Here is a 27,759-nt window from a genome sequence, read left to right on the forward strand (position 1 = left end):
CTCTAATGCCTTTTTTTCCCCCCTCCTCCCTTGTTTGTTTGTTCTGTTGGGTTTTTTTTAATTAATTTTCTTTTTAAGGAGTATCAAACTGGAGCTGCGACCCTCGCTCTGCAATCGCCATCTCGGCTTTGGGTGGTGTTAAAATACACTCGTGCAAAAATAAAAACAACAGCAGCTCGTTTGTGCCTGGGTGAGATGGGATGGGGGAGTTAAATTTGACATCAGGCTGAAGAAATTAAACCCCAGCTTCCTTCTGCCGGGGTCTGGCAGTGGGGACATGGTGGGGAACGTTCCTGGATGGTGAATTCCGAGCTCGTTGGGAAGCAGATAAGGTTGTTTCATTTATAAAGTAACATGGGTCTGTTCTTTCTTTGCTGAGTGGCAGCAATTTGTTTGGGACAGGAACAGTCACTTCTGTTCCTTTATGCCCAGGAATCCCTGGGCACACTGCAGCTCTGGGACACAGGAGGGGATTGGCCCTGCAACTCCTATTCTCTCTCAAAAATGAGTTTATTGTAGAATCCCATTCCTTCCAATTTCGTGGTATTTATGTCTTTTAAAATAGCTTTTAAGGGAAAATAGTCGTGCTGTAAACTCCAAAAGAAGTCACAGAGCAGGAAAAAACCCCACCATGGAAGCAGGCAGTATGAAACCTTCTGCACAAAACTAACCTTTAAAGTTGTGAAAGTGGAACAATTATTTTCGAAGGAGTCATTTTTTTTTTTTAAACCCCAACATACAGTTTCTATATGAAAATAATTAGGCTGTAAACTCAAAATAAAGTCTGACTGTTTCTTTCCAGCAGCTTTTCAGTGTTAATTCTCCCAAAGATTTGCTCTGCATTTCCACTTTTAAATTTCTCTGGGTTCCAACTTGGCCGCTTTGACGCACGTTGCTGCCGTCCAAAAAAAGAGGGTTTTTTTTTTTTCCTCCTTGCTGAATTTCCAGGGTTTTCTATGTGTTTTCTATTTACTATAGAAGCATAAAATGATGTCAGAGAAGTCTAATTACTCTTCTTTCTCCCTGTGATTGAAAGTGGCTTTAAAAAAGGGAACAAATCCCACAGTTTGGCGTCTGTGTGACTGTCAATTGGGGTATAGAGGCTGGTGGTCAATATTCCCCTCCTATATGTATATATAGGATAAATATCTTTCAGGTTTGGGTGCTGAGGGGCCACATGGAAACCTGGTTGTGGGATATTACCCAGAATAGGGGCCTGGAGTCAAGATCTGCTCTGGGATCTCCACTTGGGCTTTGCTGGTGGATGTTGTTTGGTCCATAGTGGGATGAGGAGGGAATTATTGGGCTGGGATAGAAGCAGGATGAGATTGCATCTAGTTTTGAGAGTAAAAAATTTGGGTTGGTTTTTTTTTTTCCTGAGGGTCTGTTAATATTCTGTGTCGGTTTTGAGTTTTTTATTTAAATATCTAATTTGCTGTGTTAGCTATTCACTATATTAGATACACAGTGAATATTAGAGGCCTGTGTTCTGGCTCTGAAGGAAGAATGGGCTCATTTAGTCTGCCCTCCAAGGAGAAACGAGGTGGCCAAACCCAGTTCCCAATATAATCCATATTTCTGTATGGTGGTCTCTTCTCTGTAAAGCCATTTGGAGACATGGCAAAATATGCTGAGAACAGCCTGGAATTTGTCACAGATATTCCCAGAGGATGGCACTTCAGGTGGCACTGCTTGGAGAGTGCCAAGAGCCCATGGCAGGGGAACTGGGCACGATTGGCCCCAAAATGAGGTACCACAGTTTGGTTTGAAAGCATGTTTTTTTGGATCAGAAAATCAATACTTATTTTTTTTTTTCCTCTGTAAAATATTTTAGTGCAGTTTCTCACTGAATATGTTGGGACTTGCTAATAAATACCCATTTTTTTCCCCTCTCTGGTGAGAGACTTGATTTAAACACGAAACTTCAGAGAGGTGCCATCAGAGATGGGGTGAGATGCAGGGCCTGTGCTGCTCTGAGGAGAACCACTGAGTTACATCCTGAGCCTGAGCATTTTTCTGGCCTGTGCTTTATGGGACAGTTTAAAAATGCCCAGGGAAGCCTCTTGAAGGCTGTTGTCCTCTGCAGCAAGAGGTGCTGCTGGGAGGATGCCAAAGAGGGCACAGCACCACCAGCACGGTGTAGGGAATTCAATAAATTCAATAGAACGTGTTGGATGCGTTTTACTGAATTTTTAAAATTTATTTTAGCTCGTCTCTCTCGCTGAACTGCCCCCTTGTTCTTTTGAACTGCAGCCTCCAATATTCTCCCCCCCCCCTTTTGTTTTTCAGCTCAGCCTTTTGAAAAGGAACCAGGTTGTGTTTTCAGCCTTAATTTGTGTTTCTTTTCTCTTGGTTGTGTTTCACTGCACTTCGTTACGTTTTGGAGTGAAACCGGGGTCTGACAAAATGATGTGAAGAACCTTGAAATGTGTCTTCCTTGTAGGGTGGAAAAAACTAATTGGAGCCTGTGGAGTTTCTACCTGTTTGTTTCTTGTGAGGTTTGTGGGTTTTTTTCCCTCTCACTTTGTGGATAAGGAGCTTTAAATTTATAGAATCAGCTGGGTTGGAAGGGACCTCTGAGATCATCAAGTCCAACCCTTGATCCAACCCCACTGTGGTTCCCAGCAGCTCTTCCCTGAGGAAGCAAACCAAAGCTTTCCCAAAGCAGACTCCTCTTTTTTCTTGTTTTTTTTTCCCCCCAGATTTTGTAAATCATCCCTTTTCCCCCTCCAAATGATAAGACCTGTTGCTGACAGCTCCCACTGAAAGCACCTGGGAGGTTTTTGCAGGCCAGGATGTTGTGTGGGGGATGAAAATGAATATATTTTGGGTGCTCCCCCTTTTCCCAGCCTGGTGTGGAGCACAGTGAGCCCTTGTCAGCAGAGGAGCACACAATAGCATTCTGGTAATTAGAATAACCATATGCAGTGGCAAATGGGATTCATGATAAGCAGAATGTAATTGTGTACCCTGGAATTTGAACCGTATCCAAATACTCTTATTCAGATAATCAAATCTGGTTAAACTCTTAAAAGGCAGATAAATTTCAGTATTCTGGTTATTTCAGTAATCTGATTTTTTTTCTCTCCCCCCCTGTTTTGTTTATTTGCTTCTAATCAGCAAGGGAGAAAATGAGGAGAGGATGTTCTCAGGGGAGGAATCCAAGACTAAGTAAGATACCTGCCCTTGAGCCAGGGAGTCTCCATAATTTGGGAGCATTACATGAGTAACCACAGCAATCTGAAGGTGGAGAGATGTGCTGCAGGTGGACTGTGGGAACCTTTGGTTGTACATGATGAAATCCAGCCTCACCAGTCCACCCTGGAAGTGGCACCAACTTGGAAATCACCTGTGAGTTCCTTTATTTTAAGTGTGCAGGTGAAACCACCTTTGGCTTTGGGTCCTGCAGGGTCTCAAACAAGAGCTTTCAACCTGGGCTCACCGAGCTTCACTCCAAAAGCATTTCTCACTACACAGCAGGCCCAGACTAAGCTAAAAAATAGGTTTTGGGGTTATTTAGAGTCATCAGCACTTAGTCCTTGTGCCACCAGCATCCCTGATGCCCCAGCTGCTCCCAAAAGCTCCTTTTGGTTCAGGGCTGAGAGCATGGCAACCCTTCCCCTAGAAAGCACCAGGCACTGAAATGTAATATTGAGTAAATCTTCAAATTGCTGTAATTCTTGCTAAAAGTTGAGGCAGGGAGGGTTTTTGTGATGTGTTGAAAAACTTTGGATAGCTTTCAAAATATTTGCTCGCTCTCGGTTTCGGCTGAGCCCAGATGAGGCTTCTTGCCCTGTTTTGCAGACTCCTGAGGTTCCAGCCCTGTTTAGTGTGCTTGCCAGACTTCTAGGAGAGCTCTCTGAGCTGCAGTAAACCTTTGAACCTCTTGAGGTTCCTCCTCACAACCAAGTTCTAATAAAAAAGTTTCTTCAAGCGAAGGTGAAGGGGTGAGGTGACCAGAAGGAATCGTGTCAGCGTTTCCAGTGTAAAATCCCTTCTGCCTGAGCTTTAGGAAAATCAGCTGGGGAAAAAAAAAAATAAAAAAAGATCACTCCAGGCTGAAATTTGGCAAACAAGATTTTAGACCTCAAACTGGAACAGTATCATTTGTGGGTTTGGGTATTTATTTTTCACTCAATGGCTTAAGGAAACACAGTTGCTTCATGAGTATTTTCTGCTTCCCACTCCCTTCCTCAGCAAGCCCTGCCTGGGATCTGAGAGTGAAGGTGGGTTCTTCCTTCTTCTGCATCGTTCACAGCCCTAAAGATTCAGAGCCAAAGCTCAGCTGATGATAATAACAAAAATTCAGCTTCCTGAACACATCTGTAGTGAGTGGCCATTGCTGGAATCCTTGTGGTCTTGTTCATCTTGTCCATATCAATAGGAGGTCTGAAAATGCATATAAAGTGTGATATAGGGGACTAATACATTGAGGCACTGTTTTCTGTGTCATTATTTGGGAATATTCTGCCCTCTCAAACCCTGTTTTTCTTTGTATTGTGACTAAATTGGTGTGAAGTATGTTCAAAAAGAGTGGGATGTTCCAGCCAGTCAATCCTCAAAATCAGTTCTGGATTGGAATTCTCTCCTTGTTCTTGGGGAAATTAAATAACAAATTTGGGTTTACACCAAAGTGAGATGGGGAAAGCAGGTTTGGGAATTCTTCTCTTGGCTGAAGGGAACAAGCAGTAAAACAAGTGATGCTGCTGCATAACTTCCTTGTCCAGAGTAAAGGTTACACCTTGATCTCAGGGTGTCCTCTGAGGGCAGTGGCATGGATCTGTCTGGGGAGCACTGCTCCAATGACAATGAAAATAAGCATCCAAGGAAATTGTCTTCACGTTTCCTTCAGCATTTCGGGAATCAGAGGGTTACACCAAATAACCAGACAGGATTTTTTTAATTACACTGCTGCTTGCAAGTAAGCCTGGCTGGGCTGGCACTGAGATTTCCTTCTGTCCACAGAAGTGGGAAATCATTTCTGGGATTCTGAAAAAGCAAGAGGCCTAAAAGGGTTCCCAGGCAAGAGGCTGATGCAGGAGAACGTGCTCTGCTCTTCTCCCTGTCCCACCATTCCACAGGAACTTCCATGCCATCGATACGTATTGTGATTGAACATTGTCATTAGATCACTGCTTTACCCTAATTAACCAATTAGGTGTGATTGTGCTAATTGGGTAAGGCCATAATTGGCAAAAATGACCGGAAAACAAACATGGAGCTTCGTGCCACCAAAGGGAAGTGTCTCACCAGACACTGGGGCTGTGCCCTGCTCTGCTCCCAGGAGGGGGTTTGCTGTGGACACAGGGAGTTACCACAGGCCCAGGCACTGAGGAATGACATGAAGGCACGGAAGGAATGGCAGTCAGAAACTTCTTTTATAATCAATTTATATATCTATATGCAAATTGTCTAAATATATATAATTTAAATAATATTATATAAATAGAAAGGTCGTGTTAGGTCATAGGTTGGACTTGATGATCTCAGAGGTCTTTTCCAACCTAGTTGATTCTGTGATATAATATTACATCAATTTATATTTATATTATATAATAATATATATGTATAATATATATAATATATTATATATAATATATTATATATAATATATTATTCATAATATATATAATATATTATATAATTATACAATATATTATATATATTATATACAGAATATATATTATATAATTATATAATATATTATATGTATTATATATAATTATATATAACATATAAGTCCATCTGAATATATCTATACATCTCTATCTGATCAGTTTAATCAATAATTTTACAATGCTTTGAATGATGTAATGTTAGTTGTTACAAGACTGAGGTGCAGAAAAATGCCTGCAAGGATAAGTTGTGGAAAACGTGAGGGGTTTAGCCATGTGATGCTGCAAGGGTTCAGTTTATGGCTGCAAAATGTGAAACAAGATGGTTTTTAAAGTCTAAAGTGGAGTTTGTCTCCTATGTCACATAGGGATTGGTGGGATTTGGGGTCTTCCATCACCCCAAGTGAGCACACAGGTTCCATAGAGCTGCTTTAGTTGCATAATTGGATCTCATGTCAGAGAACAAATGTTCAGTGCACAAAACTGATGGTGTTGCATCGAGGATTTGGGTGGTTTTAGACAACAGTAAAGCTCCTGGTCAGAGTACAGGGCCAGAGAGCCGTGGTTTCCTTATCCAGAGTTGTGCTTGGATCACTGTTCTGACTAATAAAATAGTTCACAGTGACTCTGCTGTTAACTACAATAATATGTTGTATTTCCACTATTAGGTCAAAGTAAACTTTACCAAGTATGGAGTCATTAGAAATGTGGATCCTGTCAACATCATGGACATTTAAACCTTGCAGAAAGATTGTTTTGTGGGTTTTTTCCCAAATATCCTTCTGCTGTTGCGAGCTGAACTCTGCAGGGTGATGCTATTTCTCATCTTCCTCCTTTGTTTCTGTTCAGTCCTGGAATGTAAAGGTGCCTTTTTCACAAGCAGCAGTGCTCCTTTATCCTGAGAGAACAGGACCAACCAAGCCCACGTGCACTGAGCAGAGCTCAGCACCCTTTCCTGGGCTTTGATTCCCCTGGAATCCCCTTCCAGCCCGGAGCTGCTGTGCCTGAGGGTGCCCTCACCTGAGAGGCAGCATCTCAGCACTCAGCCAGTTCCAGCAGCATATTTTAGGATGCTAATCCCTGTTTGTGAGCCTTTTAATCCCTGTTTGTGAGCCATAATAAAAAAGGCAGCACAGGGCTTTAAGTAGCACCTTGGTGGGTGCTGGGAGTGAGTCACAAGGATAACATCCTGCTTGTTTGACTGTGCACTAATGCAAGTTAAAAACATGTTCCTTGCTGAGGGAACACTGTCTGGCTGCTGGCAGAGGCTCGGGGTTGCCTTTTCTAAAATGGTTAATTTTAACAAGGGTAAAATTCGCTCCAAACTTTCTGCCCCCTTTTGCAGTTCTCCTCCCAATCCCACTCCTGCAATCGTCCTTTAAACATCCGGGAGCCCAGGCGCCTGTTCCAAGGTCAACGTTATGTGTGTTCAAAAAGGAAGAGACATGTCAGGACACATTTCATCCTGAGCCTTCTTAAGTGCTTTAAAAAAAAAAACCACCAAAAAATAAATGTATGTATATGTTCTGTGCTGTAGTGCAGATGCATCTGCTGCGGAAGGGGGGAAAACTACTTTTTTTTTTGTCCAGGGACAAAATTCCTTCTTGTGTGAAAATTGATCTGTACCTAGCAGGAATAACCCTGCCTTGCTGTGTCTTATCTAATCACACACGTAGGGGAGCTGCTGTTTGTCCAAACAAAGCATATTTTTTACTTCTAAATCAGCACGCCGAGAACCCGGAGGCCTTTTTTTTTTCTTTTTTTATTTTCATTTTTTTTTTTATTTAAGTGGAAACCCCTGGCACAATGTGTCTGCCGTGGAGTGGTGGGTAGAATTCAGCATTTTTGACTGCATGCATCCAGGTTGAGGTAGTAGGTTGTATAGTTTAGAATTACACCAAGGGAGATAACTGTACAACCTCCTAGCTTTCCTTGGGTCTTGCACACAACGGCGTGAGGAGCGACTGTAATTCCTCAGCTCTGGACATGTGGAACAGCAAAGAGCAGGTAAGACGAGCTGGAAACTCCTTTTATTTTCTTCTGCCTCTCTAGAACTCCAGAAGTGTTGGTTCTCTCGGCGTTTTTTCACTTGTTGGTGCAGTGTTATTGAGTTTTTAGCAAATCCAGCGGACCAGTAGTGCTTGTGTGACTTTATTAGCCTTCCAGGTAATGTGTAACATCCCCAAAAACATATCAGTGTTATTGCCTCCATGGTCAGCAGTCAGGAATCTCCAAAGGTAAAAACATCCTGTGTTGTATCTGTTCCCTTTCCATTAGTCTCAGTTAATTCCACAGTGGGAGTTAAACCCCGTGGTGCTGATGCTTCTGGATAAAGGGGTTTTGTGAAAGTACCTAAATCTCCACAGCCCTCAGGAGAGCTGTTCTTAGGGATACCCACAAGTGATTACACTCAGCTAAAATGGGGATTCTTGAGGGTTTTTCCCTAGGTTTGTACAGTTATATTGGGGATTTCAAAGGTTGATGCTTCTGGGTGCCCCCAGTAGAGCTGGTTTGGTTCTCCCTCCCAGCAGGTCGAGTTCAGGAGCTGTGGGACCACCCCAAGTTTTGTGGAGAAGCTGTAGGACAAAAGACCCCCCTGTCTAAAATGCAGGGAATATACCAGCTGTGCCTAAATGCTGTTGAAATCTATGTGTTTATTTGCCTTAATATTTGTGACCTAAAAAACCCTCCAGAACTCTGGGGTTTTATCTCATGAAGTTGGAACACAAAAGTGAACATCTTAATGTTGGGAGTGTTCAGGGTTCAGGTCCCTTGGCAGCCTGAAAGTGGTGACCAGAAGACCTGATCAGGGTCCAGAACCTGAACCTTAGATCTTTTGACTCCGTATATGACTAATTCTGGCAAGAGTTTTCGAGTTCCCAGAAATAAGAGGCACTGTCTGCCTGTGGGTAAACTTTCTAAGCTAGTGAATAAAAGTAAAGAGTTGTCACTGGCTTGATTTCACTAGGCTAACCTAAAAGTGTGAACATGATAATGATATTTCAAGGTATCTAAGTAACCCAGAAAAACGTTGTGTTTTGGTTTTTTTTTCTGGTAAAATGGCACTTAAAAACTTGAATATCTGCAGATCCTTGGTTACTGAATGCAAAGAGAAGCTGGAGGGTTCTCGAGCATTACACAGGGCTCACTTCTTATCCAAAGAGTGGATTAGTGGGGTTTTATTTCATCTTGTTTTCAAAGAGGTTATAGATGTCACTGCCATGGTTTATAACTCTGCAGTTCCTCAGGACAAGGAAAGTTTCTGGGCTAACACAACCCTGCTTCTGTGTTTCATGCATTAAGGACAGGCAGGTAGTTAAAAACAAGGAATCCTTTTGGCATGTTTTAGGCAGTACCTTATTTCCTCCCCCCCCATAAATCTTTTTGCAGATGGAAGTGTGCAAATTTTCAGCTGTAAATCCACGAACTGCACTGACTCCCATCCAGAGCAGAGCTGTTCCATAAGGGTTGGTTTTGTTACCCTGTTTGGTGCTTCTCTGGGAGCACCTTTACCAAGGACTGGTAATAATCCCAAATAAGAACAGTCTCTTCTTGTTTTGGTGGGAGCATTTTAGGTTTGCTTTGCACAGCTATAAGCTTCAAAAATAGTGCTGGTTTGTCCTAATGCAGTTTGTGGCCATTAAACATAACTTCATGCTAACTATGTCGATGGTATGATATGTAAATTAAATGATCTATCTTGCCCCAAAGAACAACAATTAAAGAGGAGAATGGTCAGTGGGAAACATAATTCAGTGTGCATATTTTTCTTCTGAACAAAATAGCATTCCAGCTCTCCCCCTGATGAGAGGAATGTATTGTCAATTAATTAGACTCCCATCATATGTCCTCGGATGCCCTTCTATCATATGCCTTCCATATGTCCTTATGTCATATGCCTTCCATATGCCCTCTGTGTAATTAAGCTCCTATCATATGGCTTCTATCATATGCCATTTAAGTGGATTTCCAGGAGAATGTGGCAGTGTTACAGTTATGGACCTTTTGCAACGAGGAAAGGAACAACTCATGAGCTGTAAATTGGAAGAGGAGGAAGCAAAGGGAAGGTGGCTCGCCCTGAACAGTGTCTTTAATTGCCAGTTTTGTTTCTCTCAGCTCGAGCAGTGAACGGGAAAAAGTGTCCTGTTTTCCTCCTTTCCCATTTCTGTGCCATGCCCAGTTTTTATTCAGCTGAGCCTGTGAATAGCCAGAGAGATAGCAACTGTTTTTCAGGGAACATTTCCACTGGAACGTGACGTGCAAAAGAAACAATCCCCCTCCCAGCAAAGTGTTTGTCCTGCGATAGCAAAATGTGCAAACTTGGGTCTTGTTTTTGTCCCTTCACATGAAGTGGAGTTTAAGAGCAGCGTGGAGAGGGAATTAATGAGAAGGGGATGGTACAATTCCCTTCAGCACACATCCCTGTTCTCCCTCATGGACCAGGGCTGTGGAGAGCACTGTGCTTTTCTTGGCAGAGGAATTGCTTGGGAGATGGGGTTCTGATGTACAGGCAGATGCAGTGAGATGGAGTCCAAATTTACTGTGACTTATTAAGGATAAAGACAAAAACCAGGCACTGATGTTTATATACATAATGAAGAAAACTGGAGACATCCAAGGAATGATGAGATCTTGGAGTGGTTTCCAAGGCAAGGGCAGATAATGTGCTCGATTGCCTTATGTACAGTTGTGTGTCTGTGCATCCTCTCATCCCAACAACTGCTGAGACTCTTTTCTCATCCCAGTCAGATCTGGTGGGAGAGCTGTGACTTCCAAGACTGTTCTGCTCCATCCAGCTTTACAGGAACTCCAGAAATCCCAGCAGTCAGGAAGGAGGTTGAAAGGACAAGGAGAAGGTAAAATAGTCACATGTGCTGAGGTCTCCAAACCATAAAATGCAGAGCAGTTTGTAGCATATCCCAGTTTACCTGGATGGAATGAGAACAGTTCGGATTCCCCCTGGCTGGTAACCAGTGTGTCCCTAAAGATTTTATATTCCAGCTGTTAGAGAAGTCTAAACCCCACAGCATCATGATTTCACTGCTGTTCTGATGTGCTCTGCCTGGATTCAGTCAGTATGGACCAAAAAAAGGTCCTATATTGGCTGTGCAGGCGTTGTGCTACCCCCTGTTTGGGATGGAGGTGCATTCCTGAGGGACAGCTGACAGGTCTTACTTTAATTTTCAGCTTTCATTTTCAACTCAATCCTCATTTAAATCACACACACACACAAAATAGAGCCAGTCCATCTGAAAGCTCTGTGTCATTAGGGAGATTATTCGGGAAAAATTCATGTTGTGGTCCTGCCCCATCATTAGTTTGCTGGTGCCACAGTTGTAAACTGCAAATTAAGGGAAGCCTTTAAGCCTCTTGTAGTGTACCACTGAAATTATCTGCCAGGAATTATTACCAAAGTGCTCTATTCCAAAATACTTTGGTTTGCTGGGCAGCAAGAAAACACTTGCAATGGTGCCCATGGCAGATTTTCTTTTGCTTCTGTGTTTTCACATGATTGTGACACTTGTGGAAGATGAAACTTTCACTGTTAGAGGCATTTTTTATTGTATTTTTTTTGGGTTTTTTTTTTTTTTTTAAACAGTGCCTTCCATCTATTTCCACACCCAGCTGAAACTATGCTGCAACACTTCAAAATCAGATGCTTGAAGTACAGTCGAATTTGTACATAAAAGTTTTGTAAGAACTGGGATGGAATAGAGTGGAATGCCAGAATGACTCATTGTTTAATGAATAAGGCCCTAAGTGTTCTATTGATGCCATTTATAAATCTCTGTAAAATGTATAGAATTCGTGTCATAACTGGAATTCCAAGCACAGCAACCTTGTGAGCTAAATTGTGATGATGATGGGGTACTGCACAAATTAATATGGATTCTGACACGCTTCTGCTTGAAAGCTGCTCAGACAGTTAAAAATAAGACAATTTCATTACACAGATTCAAAGCCCCGAGCTCAGAAGTGCTGCTTTTGGAAATTCCTGAGGAAGGAGGATGTTTCTGTGTATGTGAGGGTTAAAAAGCATAACCTATAAGGGAGGCAGATGTCCCTCCAGTGAGATGGAGGTATCGATTGGAATTGGAAAATAAAAGTATTAGCTGCTATAGGGCAGCTCAATATCTGGAACTCTTCTGTTGGAAATGAGCAGTGTGAGGCTGGAGCAGAGATCTGATCACACATCCCTCTTTTTGACTTTTTTGTTCCTGCTTTTCCCTTCTCAGAGCTCGGCAGTTCAGGTGTGAAACCAGGTGAAGTTCAGCATTTCCAGTGGGAGTTTTTGAGCTGAGTTCTGTACCCCCTCAGACTTCAGCCAGAGACAAACTCATATAATGTGTGGGGTTGGACTAGCAGGATTTAACCTGGTGAGAAAAGCTTCCAGTCTAAACTGGAACAGAAAGGAAATCTGATGTTTGGAAATTTCCCATAGCAGAGGAAGATCCAAAATGTTTTATTTGGGAACAAGCCCCCCCTTCCTTTTTATTTTTTTTCTTTTGTTCTGTAAAGAATACAAAATTCTAGTTGCCCTGACTCCTCTGATGCTCCAGGCAGTCCCACTTGCATATATTTAGATTTATATATTCAAAATATAAAATGTATTCTCCCCCAGCAAATAATCTGTACAGGCTATAGGGTGAAATGAGCCTCTTTGTGCAATGTCATGGCCCTGTTTCTTGGTTAAATAAGTTCAAGAATCAGGTTTCTGGGGCAGATATGGAAAGAAATTGAAATTCTTCTGTGTTTTATGCAGTGGCTCCTCCTTCCCACCACCTGCACTCGAGACCCCTTGGAAGAGCCCTGTTGAGGAGCAGGGTGGGTGTAGCTAATACTGAGTCTGTAATTTCTGTTTTCCACCTGTGTTCTTACAGAATCATAGAGTGGTTTGGCTTGGAAGGGACCTTAAGGATCATCTGGAAGGTTCCCATGTCAGGGCAGCCTCATGTTGGGGTTTGGGGCTCTCTGTTGGGTCACTGAGGAGGGATTTGCATCAGCTTTGACTCACCCTGCTGCCACTTTTCCTTCCTGGTGATTTCCCTCATCTCATCCCTGTTCCAGGTGTGACACACAGATTTCATTCTGGCTCTCATGATGTATTAACCAAATGTCAGGCTCGAGTCATTTATAATTAACAGTGATGCATTAATGTCGTGCCCAGCAATTGTAGTGTGAGAGTATTTTTGTGAATGGGGCATTTTTTTTTAATTCTTGCAACTGCTGATGTCCAGAATAGCCACAACCAGGCAGGCAAACGGTCAGGAAAGACAGATTTATTCTTTTTGTTTTGTTTACTCATTGACTTCTTGATGGGTGAGTGGGCCTTGTTATTCCTAGATGGAGTGGAGATATAACTCAAGCCATGAATGCAAGTTTTTATGAACATTTAAGGTCTTGCTCCTGTTATAAAATTGGAGTGGATAAACCCCTGCTCAACACTAATGTGAAAATCCTCTGAGCACTGTCTATATTTTTTTTGGGCCCAAAGACAGAGCACAGCAGCTGTTCTGCCCAATCTGAGAAGACAAAGAGTGGCTCAAAAAAGTGCCAGCAAAAAAGGGTCCAAAGCAGGGAGAAATCTGAAACTGCTACAGGGAAATGTTCCCATTAGAAAGGAAAACCAAATGGATGTTAAAATGAAAGGGAAGACTGAGGATCTCATAGTTCCACAAAGTGAGTGCAAGGAGACGTGTAGTGAAATTAAATGGTGACAAATTGAAAATGTTTCATAAAGCAATTCTTTCCCACCAGTATTTAATTAGGAAAGGAGCCTAATTGCTTTTAGAAGTTAATGGGAAGTTTGCAAGCCTAGAACAGATTAGATACTTGTGTTTTTAATAACCATCCCTAGAATTATGGTACTTCATTATGCAAACTTCAGAATGGAGTTCAGAGTTGGTGTTTTAAGGTTTAGGATGAGGAGCAGCACTTCAAGCCCAGGGAAGAACCAGAGGGAAGGACAGCTCTGGCCTGTCCCAAGCTGCTAATACTTGTCACTATTAGAGGAGGTATGTTGGAGAAGGCTGGATTCTGGCCCAGTCTATATATGTCCCCTGCACAGGATTAAGCACATAGTTTGCCACTGGCAAAGAAAAGGGAAGGGTTGATAGATGTTTGTCCTTCACTTGGGTTCATATATTGAAAAAGTGCAATACTGCAGTGTTAGTAATAGTTATTCAAAAGCATGGAGCACTGAATAACTCCTTTCCAGGGGAAAGGATTGAGTGTCCCTGTCCAGAAAGGAAAGCAGAGGAAGGTGAGTGATTTACCCCAGTGTGTTGTTGGAGGGCTGGGTACAAAAGCCAGGTCAGTTGGATTGAGGGCTGCATCTAAACATATGCTGTGACCTTTTCCCTCCCCATTTCTTGGAACCCTGCTATTGCCAGGAGTAATAAAAGTCCCAGAAGCAGTGAGGGGGTCACACCTGGCTCTGCCTTCACACCCACTGCCCTGTGTGAGGTCAGAGCTGATCTTCACTCCCAGATGATCCTGGCTGGAGATCTGTGCTCGGTGCTGGATTTGGGGTCACTGCAGCCCCTGCAGAGTGTAGGCAGGCCCTTTGTATTCCTTGGCTTAAGTGAGATTTAAGGAATTGCTGTAAACAGCAGGTCAAACCCATTCTGGGATTAATGGCACTGGGGTGGGTTTATTGAAAAGTTTGTTTTTCTTGTGTTTGAAGTGGCCTCTCATCTCCTCTGACAACAAATAGCAGTTGTGGCATCAGAGAGTGGTTTGCAACAGTGGTGTTTGCAGCCTGTCAGCTGCCACAGCTTCCCCTTGGCTTCCCATTTCCTTTCATAAAGGAGGTTGTTGGATTTGGAGGATGGGATTTTAAAAAAAGAAAGAGGAAGAGAAGGAAAAACAGGGAAGGAAATGGGAAGGGAAGAAGGCAAGACTCGATTGCTCTCTGCTACAGATCTTGTGGTTTGAGCTGATTTGAGAAAGTGCCCTTCCAATGGCTTTTGAAATGTGAAAGAAGAACTTATTTTATAAGAGCCCTAAGACAGTTCAGTCCCGTACTTCCCCTCATTTGAATGTGGGAATAATTAGTGAATGAGAAGTTAAACTAGAGGAGGTGTTAGTGGACAAAATACAATCAGTGTCCACTACTTCCTGTGTTGATAATGATGTAATTAGACTGTGAATCAGGTCTGTTTGTAGGTTTTAGGATGGAAGTTACTGATCAGCAATATTATATTTATTTTTATTTTTAGGAATGTATAATATAACAATATATCATTTATGGCATATGATATTATAAATATATTTATAATTCCTTATTTATTTTGATATTTAGTTTATTACAGCATCTAATAAATCCACAAGGGCCCTCTACCCAACCTGTGCCAGGGCCTCCCCACCCTCCCAGGGGAGAATTTCTTCCCAGTATCCCATCTAAACCTCCCCTCTGTCCATTGGAAGCCATTGCTGGAGTAACAACAAGGACAAAACGAGTCTCTCCTTTCCCTGGGTGTCCGAGGGAGGTTTAGAAGCTCCAGGAAGGATGGAATTCACTGGGGAAGCTCCAAGTTTGTAAAGCAGCTCCCTCACTGCCTGGTGCCACATTGCATCACATCTGAACGAGGGGTTTGCATTATATATTAGCCCAGATGTGTCCTCAGATACCCTGCTCTGGAGAAGACCACTTTTAAATCTTTAATAGGGCATTAGAGCAATCTGCCTGTGATTTGGTTTTAAGTGGGCAAGGAGAGTGGTGACAAACGAAGCAGGGAGGCCCTCGAATTCTTTGAATATTCCATGTTTTCCTGGAACTGTTGGGAAAAGGCTGCCAGAAAGGTCTTGGCAGGTTTTCTAGGTGGCTGGCCAAGTCTGAAGCAAACGTGGATAGTTAACAGGCTAATGCAGCTCTGGTTCTGAGCTCATACATATATAACATACGTTTTTATTTAAGAAATCCCACCACATGGAGGAGCAAATGTAGTGCTAATATATCTTCCTGAAAGAAAAGAGAGAGGGGGAAAAACACTGTCATCTCATAACAATAAAATGAAGGATCTTTTGCCCTTGCTTTTTAGGGACTGGGGTTGTCAGTTGGAGGAGAGAAGTCGTAGGAAATGAGACCAGGAGACAGGCAGTGGCTTTCCCACGAGGGCCCCACGTTAATCAGGAATGGCTTATGGAGCAATAGTTGGTGTCTGAGGAAAGAGGCAGAAGCTGTTGAAGGAATGGATTTCCGTTGCTAGATTGGCTTTTTGTTGTTGCCAGGCAAGTAATTAAAAATGGCAGTTAAGCAAGAAAGGGATCGAATGGTCACTTGGGACCTGCTGCTGCACTTGGGTCCGTGTGGACAATCCGTTGGAGAGGGAAGCAGGAGACCACCTGTGTGGGTCAGATAATGAGAATTAGGGGCTGTTACTGAACCATCCCAGGTGTGGATTATGTTGGGAAGGGTTTCTCTGGGCACCAGGGTTGGGATCATGGTTCTGTTTGGTCCCAGGGAATTGGTGTTTGCTCTGGTGGCTGATGGAAGTTGTTCCTGGGAAACACGAGGTGGGATTTCTTAGAGACACCAGGTGAATTAGCTTTGCCATTTTAATATTGTCTCCACTGCCAGGGATTCTGGTTTGTGTACAGCTCCTGGGGCTTGTCCTGTTTTATTATTAATGGGGCAAAGCCTCTACCCTTAGAGTGAAACAATTTATTTTTCTTTATTAAACCATTGGTGCAGACCCTGAAGTTGTGCCCTGGACTCCCTCTGGGGTCTTGGATGAGTCACTTATTTTTCTTTTGTTTTATTCCCTGCCTACAAAATAGAGGTCCTTGTTCCTCAGAAGGAGTGTTGTAAAGACAGAGGAGCTGGTCTTGTGTGAGTTGTTCAGGGACAGTCATGTTGGAATTGCAGGTGAAGAAATCTCTGTGAAGAAATATTTCTGATGGACTGCCTTTGTGCTGACAGCCATTCATTGGTTCTACAGAGTTAAAATTGGCAATGTCTATAATCTGACAGTATTTTTGTAAGTAAAATCATCTTGAAAAGGTTTTTATTACACTTGAGAAATCGTAATTAATGTTATTTATTAGCATAGCAAGTTAGGTAACCTGTTAGTGTTTTATATGATCACAGTAAGTTAAGTAACCTGTTAATGCTACTTATTATTACAGTAAGTAGGATATTCAGTTTTTTCTGTTTGTTTTCACCATTTTCTGTCTCATTAAAGTGTTCTGCTGTCCTTTTGCATTATAGAAACCAGCAGCTCTGGGTGTAGGGTGCAGCAGAGCCTGCAGTGCAGCGGGAAGTGATGCAGAAGTGTGGATGGCACCGGGAGCTGCTGCGCCTGCTCCTGCTGCTGTTCCTGGCACGCAGGGACTGAGCAGCCTCTGATGGGCCAAATGTGAGTCCTCGGAGGCTGCTGTGTCTCCCTCGCCTCCTGACACTCATTCTGTCTGTCACATCCCCCTGGATGCCTGGCTCTGTGCTGTTTAGTCTGCTCTCAGCACCAGTGGAGCAGCTGAGCAGGAGCTGCTGTGACGGGCTCGGGTCGAGGTGCCCAGGCCTGTTATTGCTTTGACAGCAACACCTAAATAAATGTCTTGGCATCCTGGAGTCACCCTGCGAGGAGAGACTCCCTGTCCTCAGTCTGAGTGCATCAGGCAGGCAGGAGAGGGAGCAGGGATGGAGAGGTTTGCCCGAGCCAGGGAGCACGTGGAGCAGCAGGGCTGGAACAGGGGCAGGGCTTTGGATCCTCCCCACTGTCAGCACAGCTCATCTGGGATTCCTCTGCCTGCTGCTGAGCCAGCTCCTGCCTCTCCCTGGGCAGGGAACAGTGCCTTGCACCCACCAACCAGCTGGAGGGAATATTTCGGTGTCCCACCTTTGCAGTGCCTAAGACATGTATTTATTTAATGCGAGAAATAAACCTTCATGTGTTAATTAATTTAGTACTAGAAAACCAAGGAAACGTATCTTTGTTTTATCTTTTAAATAATTCCACCCTCTCTTTAAAAAGAAATCAGTGCTGGTGAGAAGGGTGAAGTCTGACAAGAGGTCAGGGGATGTTTAGGAATTACTGTGCTTTGAGGTTCTTCAGGTCCCTGTAGTCTTTCAGGGCTCTTTACAAACATTAATTAAGGCTCAGAGGCCCAACTCCTTTCTTAGGTGCCATGTTATCAATTTGTGTTGTTTTTTCTGTAGGGAAGAACTGAAAATAGTCCACAGTGAATTCCTGGAGGAGATGGGAAAAGATCTGTGGACTGCAGGCCCCCAATCTGTGATTTAGAGTCTCTCCTTTACAGGTGACCCCAGCACTCCTTTCCTATTGAAATACAGTTCATTCTAGTGCTGCTTTTAGTCTCATGGATATCTAACTTTAATTTAATTTTCTACTTTTCCTGCCAGCTCAGATTCCCAAAATGTCCCCAACCTTTCTGCGTGTTTCTGAAGTTGAATTTGGGTTCAGCAGTTTGGGCTCTAATTGAACAGCCTCAACAGGTATTATTTTCACTGGCTTTTTCAGAAAAAAAAAAAAAAAAGAAAGAGTTCATTGAGAGACACCATATTTTTCGTGCAATGATTCTATTGATATTCCAAGTGAAGTTTAAAAAAACCATTAAATGTTGACCAGACAGGTTTTTTTTTTGTAGCAGCCTTTTAGGTTAATGTGTTCATAGAACTCCATCTCTTAATAACTGATATATTTCAAAATATCAGATCTTAAGAAGTTATGTCACCAAACCAGGTTAGATTTATCTGAAATCAGAGTGAGGTTCTTGGAGCTTTCATTGTGCTCTGCATGAATCGAGTCTTCTTTGAAACTTTGGGTGGAAATGTGAAATATGAGGGGTTTTCAGGTGCTTTCCGTGCTGTGGAGTTGGAAGATCGTTCAGGAGGAGATGTAGTGCTTTTTTGCATGACTTCAGGCACATAACTGGGAGTTTCACCTTGAGTTTGAGTTCCCTTAAATCCGTTGTGTTTGGGAGAACTCACGGACTGGGGCAGATTGGTGACTCCCCACAGACAAAACACACAGAACTCAGGGACAGAGTTCCCACTTCTCGTGCTCTGATAGGGGATGAATTAATCTCTGTAACCTTTCTTTTGGAATTCCTCTGGGATATTCCAAAGGCTGACCCTTTGTTGAACTTCTCCCTTCTCCCCAACCTTGGGTTTCAGTAACGGGGCAGTGTCCCAGGGCCTTTCCCAGGAGGGGAACAGCACAGCCTCACTTTGCTTTTTCCCTTGGAAATCAACTGGTTTATGGCTTTTTCACCTTATTATTTCAATTGCTCTCCATTATCCAGGGACTGATAGAGTTGGAGCTCAAAGAGAACCTGTTTTCAGAGCTGGGGAATGGGGAGAAAATACAACCACCACTTTTTAAGCTGTGTTGTTGTCAGGATAGTGCTTGGGTGAGGCAATACCCTGTTGGGCTGGGAGGTGAAAGCTGGTGGGGGAGTCAGGATAAAAGGAATTGGTGGTGGTGAAATGGAATTTACACCATCTTCAACCACACTGCATCCTCTCTGTTGACTGACAGGGCATCAGATGGGGATGACAAAAGCACTCTGGACACAGCAGCTTTCTTCCAAGGACCTCAGTCCCTCCCAGGACACGGTGAGCATTGTTGTGCTGGTTCTGTATTATGGGCAAGCAAGGTAAGAAGTGATTTTATCACTGACTTGATGTGGAATTGGCCAGTAGTCTACAAAACAGTCAAGTTTAAATTAGAAGCTTTTGGTTGTCGAGCTCCTCATTTTGTAGAATGATGTTCTGGAAATATCCAAGTCATGATGCCTTTGCCCAGTTTTGCTTTCCATGGCTGTGCCCCATACTGTGAATTTGTGCCATTCCTCACATCACTAGAACCCTTTGTTTGTATTAGTAAATGCTTTTTACTCCTCTGAAGACATTTTATTAATTTGTAAACTATTCCCATGTATTCTGTCCCTATGGCTGAGCTATAAGTGTTATTTTGGAGATATTTCCTAAGTAATCTCTGTGTAGTTTGCCCAGAGTGAAGTTATTGACTTGTCTCAGAAAGGCCTTAAGGTTTTATAGTTAATGCTTAAGTCCCTAAAGCTTCCTCCCTGGCTGAACATTCCTTCTCCTATGAATTGCTAATTCCAATTGATCTGAGAAAAAAAAAAGAAAGAAATAGTTTGTATTTTCTCTACTTTCTGCTCTAACTGTGCACCTACCAAGGTCTCTTCTTGCTTTGATCCCACCTCTGTGATTAAATTCATTCTTCCTTTCTGTTTTCCAGCTTCTCTCTGCAAACTTCCTCTCACTCCATTTCTGCAAGAACTTTTGCTGCAAACCAGGTCCCTGAGAGGATCACTGAGGGGGAGGCCAATTTATTTCTATTTATTTATAAATGAGCTGCAGAGACTTGGCCCCTTTTTAAACATAAGAACAATTTTCGGGCCTCTTTCAGTTGTGGTTATTTCACTCAAAAGAAAAAAAAAAACAACCCCAAGCACAGAACAATAGAGAAATATGAGGAGTTGTGGAAACCCCTCAAACTTTCTCTGTTTAGATTTTACATTCCTGGTGGTCACAGGGCCAGGTGATGGTGGCAGTTGTGTTTTCTTCTGGAGTGCCTGGCTTGGATGATCCCAAAGCACCAAGCTGAGTTCATTGCTGTGATCAAACTAGAATGATACCTCTGGTTTTTTTTTTGTTGTTTTTTTTTTGGCCCTCAAGGTTTTGGAATTTGAGCCTTTGAAAAACAGGGTTACTGGACTCTAGTAAATGAAGTGTCTGGATGTCAGTGATGATTCATAAAAGCAATTAAAAAAAGGAAAGTGCTTTTCCTCTGAGCGTAATGTCTTGGTTTGAAGATGCCCTAAAAGTGAGTGTGTGCTGCTCTGTTTCCAGCAGAACACTTCTTATCCTGTGGTTCTGCTGATCTAAACCAAATTTTTTTCACACAGTCACAGAACAGTTGGGGTTGGAAGGGACCTCTGGGGTCACTCAGTCCAACCCCTCTGCCCAGGCAGGGTCACCTGGAGCAGGTGACACAGGAACGTGTCCAGGTGGGGTTGGGATGTCTCCAGAGAGGGAGACTCCATGCCCTCCCTGGGCAGCTGTTCCAGTGCTCTGCCACCCTAAATTCTTCCCCATGTTGGGCTGGAACTTGTTATGTTTTCCTTTAGGGCCGTTGCTCCTCATCCTGTTGTTGGGAACCCCCAAAAAGAGTCTGGCACCATCCTCTTGGCACCCACCTTGGAGAGATTCATATGTATTTGACAGCTGAATCTTTCTTATTTGGTTTCTATTTCAATATAGTTCACATTTCTTCCTTCTTAAATTTGAGGAAAAAACCCAACTAAGGATGTAATATTTTCCATGGGAGAAATGTGGTTGTTGCAACATAAATGTTGGAGGCGACAGAGGATTGAAATTCATCAAATAGGATTTTTCTTTTCCCCCCCCAGTGCTACTCTCTGGCATTTCTAGGCTGCCCCAAACACGAGACACCTCATTTGTGCAGCTTTAAATTGATTTTCAGGGAGCAAGAGTGAACTCTGTTAAAACAGGATGAAGGTAATGGTTGTATACAAAGATCCATCAGCGTGGCCACGTTACCCTAAGCAGGAAGCAGACCCCGAGCCATGCCCTACAAGCTTCCTACATGGCTTTTCAAGCCATCCCAACCAACCTGTTACCTGTTAGGGATGGTTGTTAGGCTGTTTTAGGGCAGGCACTTCCAGTCTTACTTCCTTCTCCAAGTGGATGCCTCGTGCTTCTCTTGAACATATTGAAGTCGGGGCTTGCATTTGCTTTGCCCTCACATCCTGGTCATCCCTGGGATACATGCTAAGGGAAGCAAAATAGTTTACTGATTTATCATGGATCATTAGATGGAGTAACTATTCTTAAAACATCACCAGTATGGATACAATAATTAGAGATGTGCTTTTGTTAACACTGCCAGCCTCTACCCTCTTGTACAGTACCCTTGGGTACTAAATAATTACCCACTTTGTGTGGTTATCTAGCTCACTAATTACCCACAAAAATTGGGGTCAGGTGTTAACTGCTTGAAATAAGTATCCTCCGAAGGCTTGGTAAAATTGTATAAAGAAATTATGTGTTTGCTACAAAACTTTGAAAAAAAAATCAAACATTTTTTGGGGGAAGGAAGATAAGGGAAGTGGAAGGAGACAATGGATGCAGAATGTTCTGTGTGATGGCAAAATCTTGCTGTGCTGGTGAGGGAATCTAAAGGGAGTGAAAGGATGGTTGGCAGATACAGTCTCTAATCCAGTCTACTTTTCCCAAAGATTAGATCCTTCAGTACACAGGGTTGGATTCTTCCCCTATCTAGGCTGATGCCAATCAGGATTATGCTGGTATAAATAAGAAAATTTGTATCTGTGGATTCCCAGACTGACTTTGCTGCATAATCCCACCTCTTCCATCACCCAGGGACTTCTGCATTGCACCCAATAATTTAATTATGTATTGTATATTTATTTCCACGTGTTTATTTTAGCTGTGTGCAGGCAGAATTTCACTCTGAGGCTGCTGCTCATAAAATGCAGTTTGCTTTGAGCAATAATTTGATTCCTGTGCTCAGGGAGTTACCCCAGTGAGTCAAAGATTTCTAGATAGCCCCACCCTCCCCAACTTCCCGAACGCTTACACTGCAGCCACTTTCCCTTTGCCAGACCCACACAAGGTGTCTAACCAGCCAAAATCCCAAGGGGCAATCCCAGTCTCCTGCCTCCCCTGTTTCAGCCCCAGAAAACTAGGAAATAAAGCCCCAGAAGCCCTAAAGCCCTTGAAACACCCGGCACGTGTAGCAGAGGGATGTTTAATAGCCCGTCTTCCTAACCTGGTTTCTTGCATAGGTGCTCTCTGTCTTCGGTACAAAGGAAACAGATTCCAGTGGGAGCTGAGAAGGTGTTCCTAAAAATCCTTTGGACCCATCCCAGGGTCTTTGCGTGCCCGGATACCTTTAATTGCTCGGCGTCTCTGCAGTGCACAGCGCAACAAAGAAACTGCCTTTATTTATTGCTGGATTTTGTGGTAGGTGCTTCGCAGCCAGAAGCACCTTCTGTTCCTACACAAGCACCTTTTGGAGCCTGTGTGGATTCAGGGATTAGAAATCACCAGCCTGAACGCTTGGGCAAACAGGGGGGGGTCTCAGGAAGGCCCCCAGGACGAGGTGTGTGCTCGCCCTCGGGGGTACCTGCGCCCCGCATTGTGTGGAGCATCCCTGGAAAACGCAGGGATCAGCCTCCTAAGGCACAATGCAGATTTAGTCGTCATCTTTGTCTCCCCCCCCCCCCCGCCTCCCCGCTCTGCTCCCCGCTGATGTTAACTGTCTGTATTATTATTTATTGTTATCAGGGGATTTGGTTTGATCAATGAAGTGTATATGCGGCTGACGGACATTGGGAGAGGAAATGCTTGGAGAATGAGTAACATGTCTGCAGTGGAGGGTGTGTGTGAGGGAGAGGGAGAGCGAGCATCGCTACTAGAAACATTGACTGATGAGTTCATTTTAAAATCCAAGGGCATATAGCTGGTAAATTAGCACATATTGCAAATATAGTCTGGTGCGAGAGGCAGCAGTGCTGCCATTGAGCGGAGGGGTGGGTGTGGAGGGGAAGGGGGGGGGTCGAGGAGAGGAGGTTGTCAGCTCTAAAGTCATCACGGGCATGAGCCAGGCAGTCTGCCCTGCCTCACTGCAGACGTGGGGCGTGCGATTTCCACGGGCGGCTGCGGCGCGGCGGAGGGGGGGAGCGGGGGGCACCCGGGAGAGCAGCAGCGCTGGATTTTATTGTTTTAAAATCCAGAGCCAGCCGGAGGGACGCAAGGCGAAGGGCTGCAGCCCCTCCGCTTCCCCCTCTCCTTCCCCCCTCCGGCCCCCGGCACCCCCTTAGGAAGGCGGCGTGGGGCGGGAGCGGCTGCCCGGAGGGTCCCGGGGCTGGTACCCGGCGGGGATGCGGCGGGGACGGGGATGCGCCGGCGGGTTTCTCCCGGGATCTTAAGAGATTATTGGGGAGGGGTGACCGGGAATGGTGTGTGCGAGCGTGTGAGTGAGTGTGTGTGTGTGCGGGGCTGGCGGCGGGGGGAGCCGAGTCCTTATTCTGTTAAAGATTTAAGTAGGCATGCAAGGAATCTCTAGGATAGTTGGCAAAGGGCGAGGGTGGGGAGGGGGGGGAAGGATCCAAAAGAGTCTGTAACCAGACACTGAAGCTTTCCAGGAGTGAGAGTGTGTGAGAGAGACGGAGACAGAGCGAGAGGAAGAGAGGGGGCAGTGTGGTCTAGTACATTTTCATCTGGTCGTTGATTTGAGCCTGATGCTTGCTGTCCCTCAACAGCCTCCCTTGCCTGGATTTTTTCTTTCCCCCTCTCCTCTCCTTTCCCTTCTACTTCATCGAAGCCTAGGGGAGCCAGGAAAGATTAAATGTGCTTTCGAAAAGGCAGCCACTTCATGCAGCTATGTCTGCTCCCCCCCCCCCCACTCCCAGCCACCCCCCCCCACTCCCCCTTTTTGAAATAAAAAAAAAAAAAAGGAGAGGGGGAGACAGAGAGGGGGAGAAGGAAGGAGGAGGAAGAGGAGGACTATAGTTTAATGATGTCGGGACTGGCTGATGCAGAAGGAGAAAAAAAAAAAGGAAAAAAAACCCTAAAAAAAATATATAGGAAAAAAAAAAAGAAAATATTTGAGCTCCTGGACGAGGAAGGACTTTGGTGAATGGGCTCAGACTCCTGAGGTGAGAAAAGGACGGAGTGAATGATGATGATGATGATGATGATGGTTCCGTAATGGTGCCTGTTACCGCTGCCCCCGGCCGGGCGGCGGCGGGGCCGGGGCCGGGGGGGACCTGCCTTCGGCAGCGCCGGATATTTTGCATTTTTAACCTCGGGCCCTCCGGTACGTTTCGGCTTCTTCTCCCCGCTTATGCCGCTGGGCCTAAAGCGGTTCCAGAGCTGGGTGGAGGGTGCGGATCCGTATTATTTATTTGGGCGGGGGGGTGGGGGTGGAAGGGGGGGGGGAAAGAGAGGGAGGAATGGGAGGGAGGGAAGGGGAGAGAAGAGCGGAGGGAAGGAGGTGGCAAGCTGGGGACGAAATCCTGCTCTGGGTTATGGCCGGCGTAAATTTCCATTGGCTGGGGGTGCACAAGGTGCTCGGAGAGAGGAGTCGGTGCAGGATGGAGTCCCTTTGTGTGTGTGTGTGTGTGTGTGTGTGTGCGCGGGGCTGCGGACCCTCCTCTCCCGGCGAAGCGGGTTTTTCTCCAGGTTTTCCTTTGAAGCCCCGGCCGGCGGCTGGCAGGGGAGGGCGGCCGGGGCTGCGGCGCTGCTGCCCGCGCCCTTCCTCCCTCCCTCCCTCCCTCCTCCTCCTCCTCCTCCCCGCTGACAGTCTGGGGCTCGCTCCGGCACCGGGCTGGCCCCGGCTCCCGCAGCCCCCCAGCCCCCGTCTCTTCATCATAATAATAATAACAACAGCAGCAGCGGCAGCAGCAGCGTTGGTGGGAGCGCGGAGGGCGGCAGGCGAGAGAGAGGAGAGAGCTGCGGAGGAATTTGGTTCCTTTTCCTTCCCCCCCCCCCCAACCTCCCACCCCGCCACCCGCTTTTTTTTTTATTATTATTTTCCCCCCCTCTTTTCCTTGATATATCCTCCCCCCTCCTTTTTTTTTTTTTCCCATATATATATATTAAAAAAAAAAAAAAAGAAAGAGAGAGAGAGAGAGAGAGATGTTTTAAAGCTGCCAGCGGCTCGCCCAGCTGCGCACAGCCGCCCTCCCTCGCTCCCTCCCCCGGCCGCGCACACACCGCACGCTCCGCACCCGCTCGGGTGTCAAACCCCGCCGGGCACCGACCCCGCTGCGGGCACTGCCCCATTCCCACCCCCCCCGCACCGCCCCGCACCGCCGGGCCGGGTCCCCCCTTTTGCTCTTCGGCGCTGGAGGATCGGAGCCTCTTCCCCCAGCTTCCAAATGGTGAGTTTTTCTACCTGATTTTTTTTGTGGCGACTCGGGTTTTCTCCTTTTTTTTTTTTTTTTTTTTTCCCTTTTTTTTTTTCCTCCTCTCCATCCCCGGGGCTGGCGGAGGGGGCGGGGAGGCAGCGCCTTTGCTGCTGCTTTGCACGCTTTGTGCCAGGGGCCGGGAGCGAGCCTGCAGATTCCTGCTCTTATTTCTGCATTCCTTCTCGTTGAAACAATGAAAATAATTCCGTCACTGCCCCAAACTTCCTCTTCGTTATTTAAATGCGGAGGCTTTTTCGTGTATTTGTCGCAAGCGACCTTGTTGGGAGCTGTAAGGAACCTGCCGCGCCATGTCATGTTTTGGTTTTTTTCGTAGAAACGATTAAAAACGGAATGTATTCTCTCAACAGAGGGTCCTTAGAGAAGCTCTTTCCTTCCACCTGTGTGTCCTGTTTTGTAATCTTGAGCCATGAATTGAACTTGCCTGCTATTCTTTTCCTCTTTCTCCTTTTTATCCTTTATTTTTAAAAATTACTGTTATTTTTTTTTTGACCCCCCGCTTTTCTTTTTTATTACCTTTCAAATTTTATTTTTGCAAGGAGTAGTTTGTGGCGCCCCTCTCAATCCCTGAGACCCTAACTTGTGATGTTTAGCTTTTAAATCCACGGGTTAGGCTCTTGGGAGCTGTGAGTTGTGCTTTGACATCTTTATTTTATTTTATAAATATATCCTGTCTCTCCGTGTATGTGTGCGTGCGCGCGTGTGTGTATATATAGAGTCGTATACACACACATACAATCGTGTTTATAGACCTTTTAAGGGAAAAATAAGTGTATCTCTCCTCCTTAGCCTCGATCTGCTGATAGCAGGGCAGTGGTTATGGCCATTTACTGTAAAAAAAAATCAAATTAAAGCCAGCGTTTGTGTGACAGAGATTTTTTTTATGTGTGTGTGTGTGTGTGTGTGTTCACTAGATAATTTTGCAGCTGATACAGATATGGGGATGTGTGTGTGTGTACACATACAGTGATTATTATATATGCGTGTGTAGATAAGATAGACATGATATGGATCATGTAAATACAGCTATTGAGGTGTGGGGAGAGATACACATATGGATGCTACATGTGTATGAATATGTATGTAGGTAAATAAACCCCTCTATATATATATATTTACATATATAGGTGTATTAATACTGTGTTTTCATGTGGAGGGAGAACTGCAGGCCACTGCATAGAGCATCTCTCTCATTTTTTATTTTTGTTTTTGACTTCCCCCCCTTCTTGAGAGCAACACAGAGTACCCTGAGAGCGTAACAGTAACAGCTCGGTACATTGGTGCTTGACCTCAGCTGAAATCCCAGCATGCCTCATGCTTCCAAGTTTAAAACTGAACGATTAATCTTGGAAATGTGCTCTATGGACACACGGGGGGAAAAAAAAATTAAAGGAGTAAAAAACATAAAAAGCGAAAAATAATAATAATAGTAATAATAATAATAATAATAAATAAAGCCAGGAGGCGGGGTGGATCTTAGAGGTGAAGAATAAACTACAAGAATAAAATGGTTGCATGTCCTAATGGTTGGTTGCTGCTGAAAAGAAATGCTGAAGTTTTGTTTGAGTCCTTTTCTAGAACTTCGAGCTCTCCTCCTTTTCCAGGCAAAATGATGTGTAAATGACGAATCAGAAATGTTCGAAATGTTTCCTGCTGCTGTTTTTCCTTTATTAGATTTTTTTTTTTATGTTGCTGTAAAATTAATTATGGTTGGAACTGTATTTCTTATCTCTGTTCTGCAAGGCAATTTATAATGGAGTTACTGTACCTTGTTATGGCACCGAAATTACTGTTTGATATTTGAATGCAAATGCTTTAACTTAAAACACGATGCACCAAAAATTGACGGTGTAACATTTGGGTATTTAAGAGCTTTAGGTTACGTTTGATGGTTCTTCCCCTTGTTTAATAGTTATTGAACTGGAAAAGGTTGCCTGTTCGATTTTTTGACTTCTTTTCAAATTTTAGCTGCTTTTTACTGCCACTGTAATTTCACTGTTTTACCTCCACGAGAAAAAAAAAAAAAAGGGCCAAGAAAGCATTGTGGGTTTGAATTTATATATTATCCCAAAGGTTCTCGAATTTAAAAGAGACATTCCGAGCTGCCTTTATTTTCTGTTACCTGCTTGGCGTTAGAAATCGGATCACGGTGCGCCAGAGCCCCGCACCTTTGTCC

At 44.3% G+C, this 27,759-nt stretch overlaps 1 long non-coding RNA gene across 7 annotated transcripts in view; it reads left to right on the forward strand.

The window, feature by feature from the left end:
• LOC135401916 (uncharacterized) overlaps window positions 1-27,369 on the forward strand; it is an 81,449-nt gene extending 54,080 nt beyond the window's left edge. For 2 of the 7 annotated variants that reach the window (XR_010424971.1, XR_010424974.1), the window contains 2 exons: window positions 16,828-18,072; window positions 19,118-27,369. This is a non-coding gene — a long non-coding RNA (uncharacterized LOC135401916). The remainder of the gene's footprint in view (window positions 1-16,827; window positions 18,073-19,117) is intronic. The other 5 variants (XR_010424975.1, XR_010424977.1, XR_010424973.1 and 2 more) reach the window with 5 other exon arrangements.
• The last annotated feature ends 390 nt before the right edge of the window (window positions 27,370-27,759 follow it).

Source organism: Pseudopipra pipra, chromosome 23 (assembly GCF_036250125.1).
Source record: "Pseudopipra pipra isolate bDixPip1 chromosome 23, bDixPip1.hap1, whole genome shotgun sequence".
Lineage (NCBI taxonomy): Eukaryota > Metazoa > Chordata > Aves > Passeriformes > Pipridae > Pseudopipra > Pseudopipra pipra.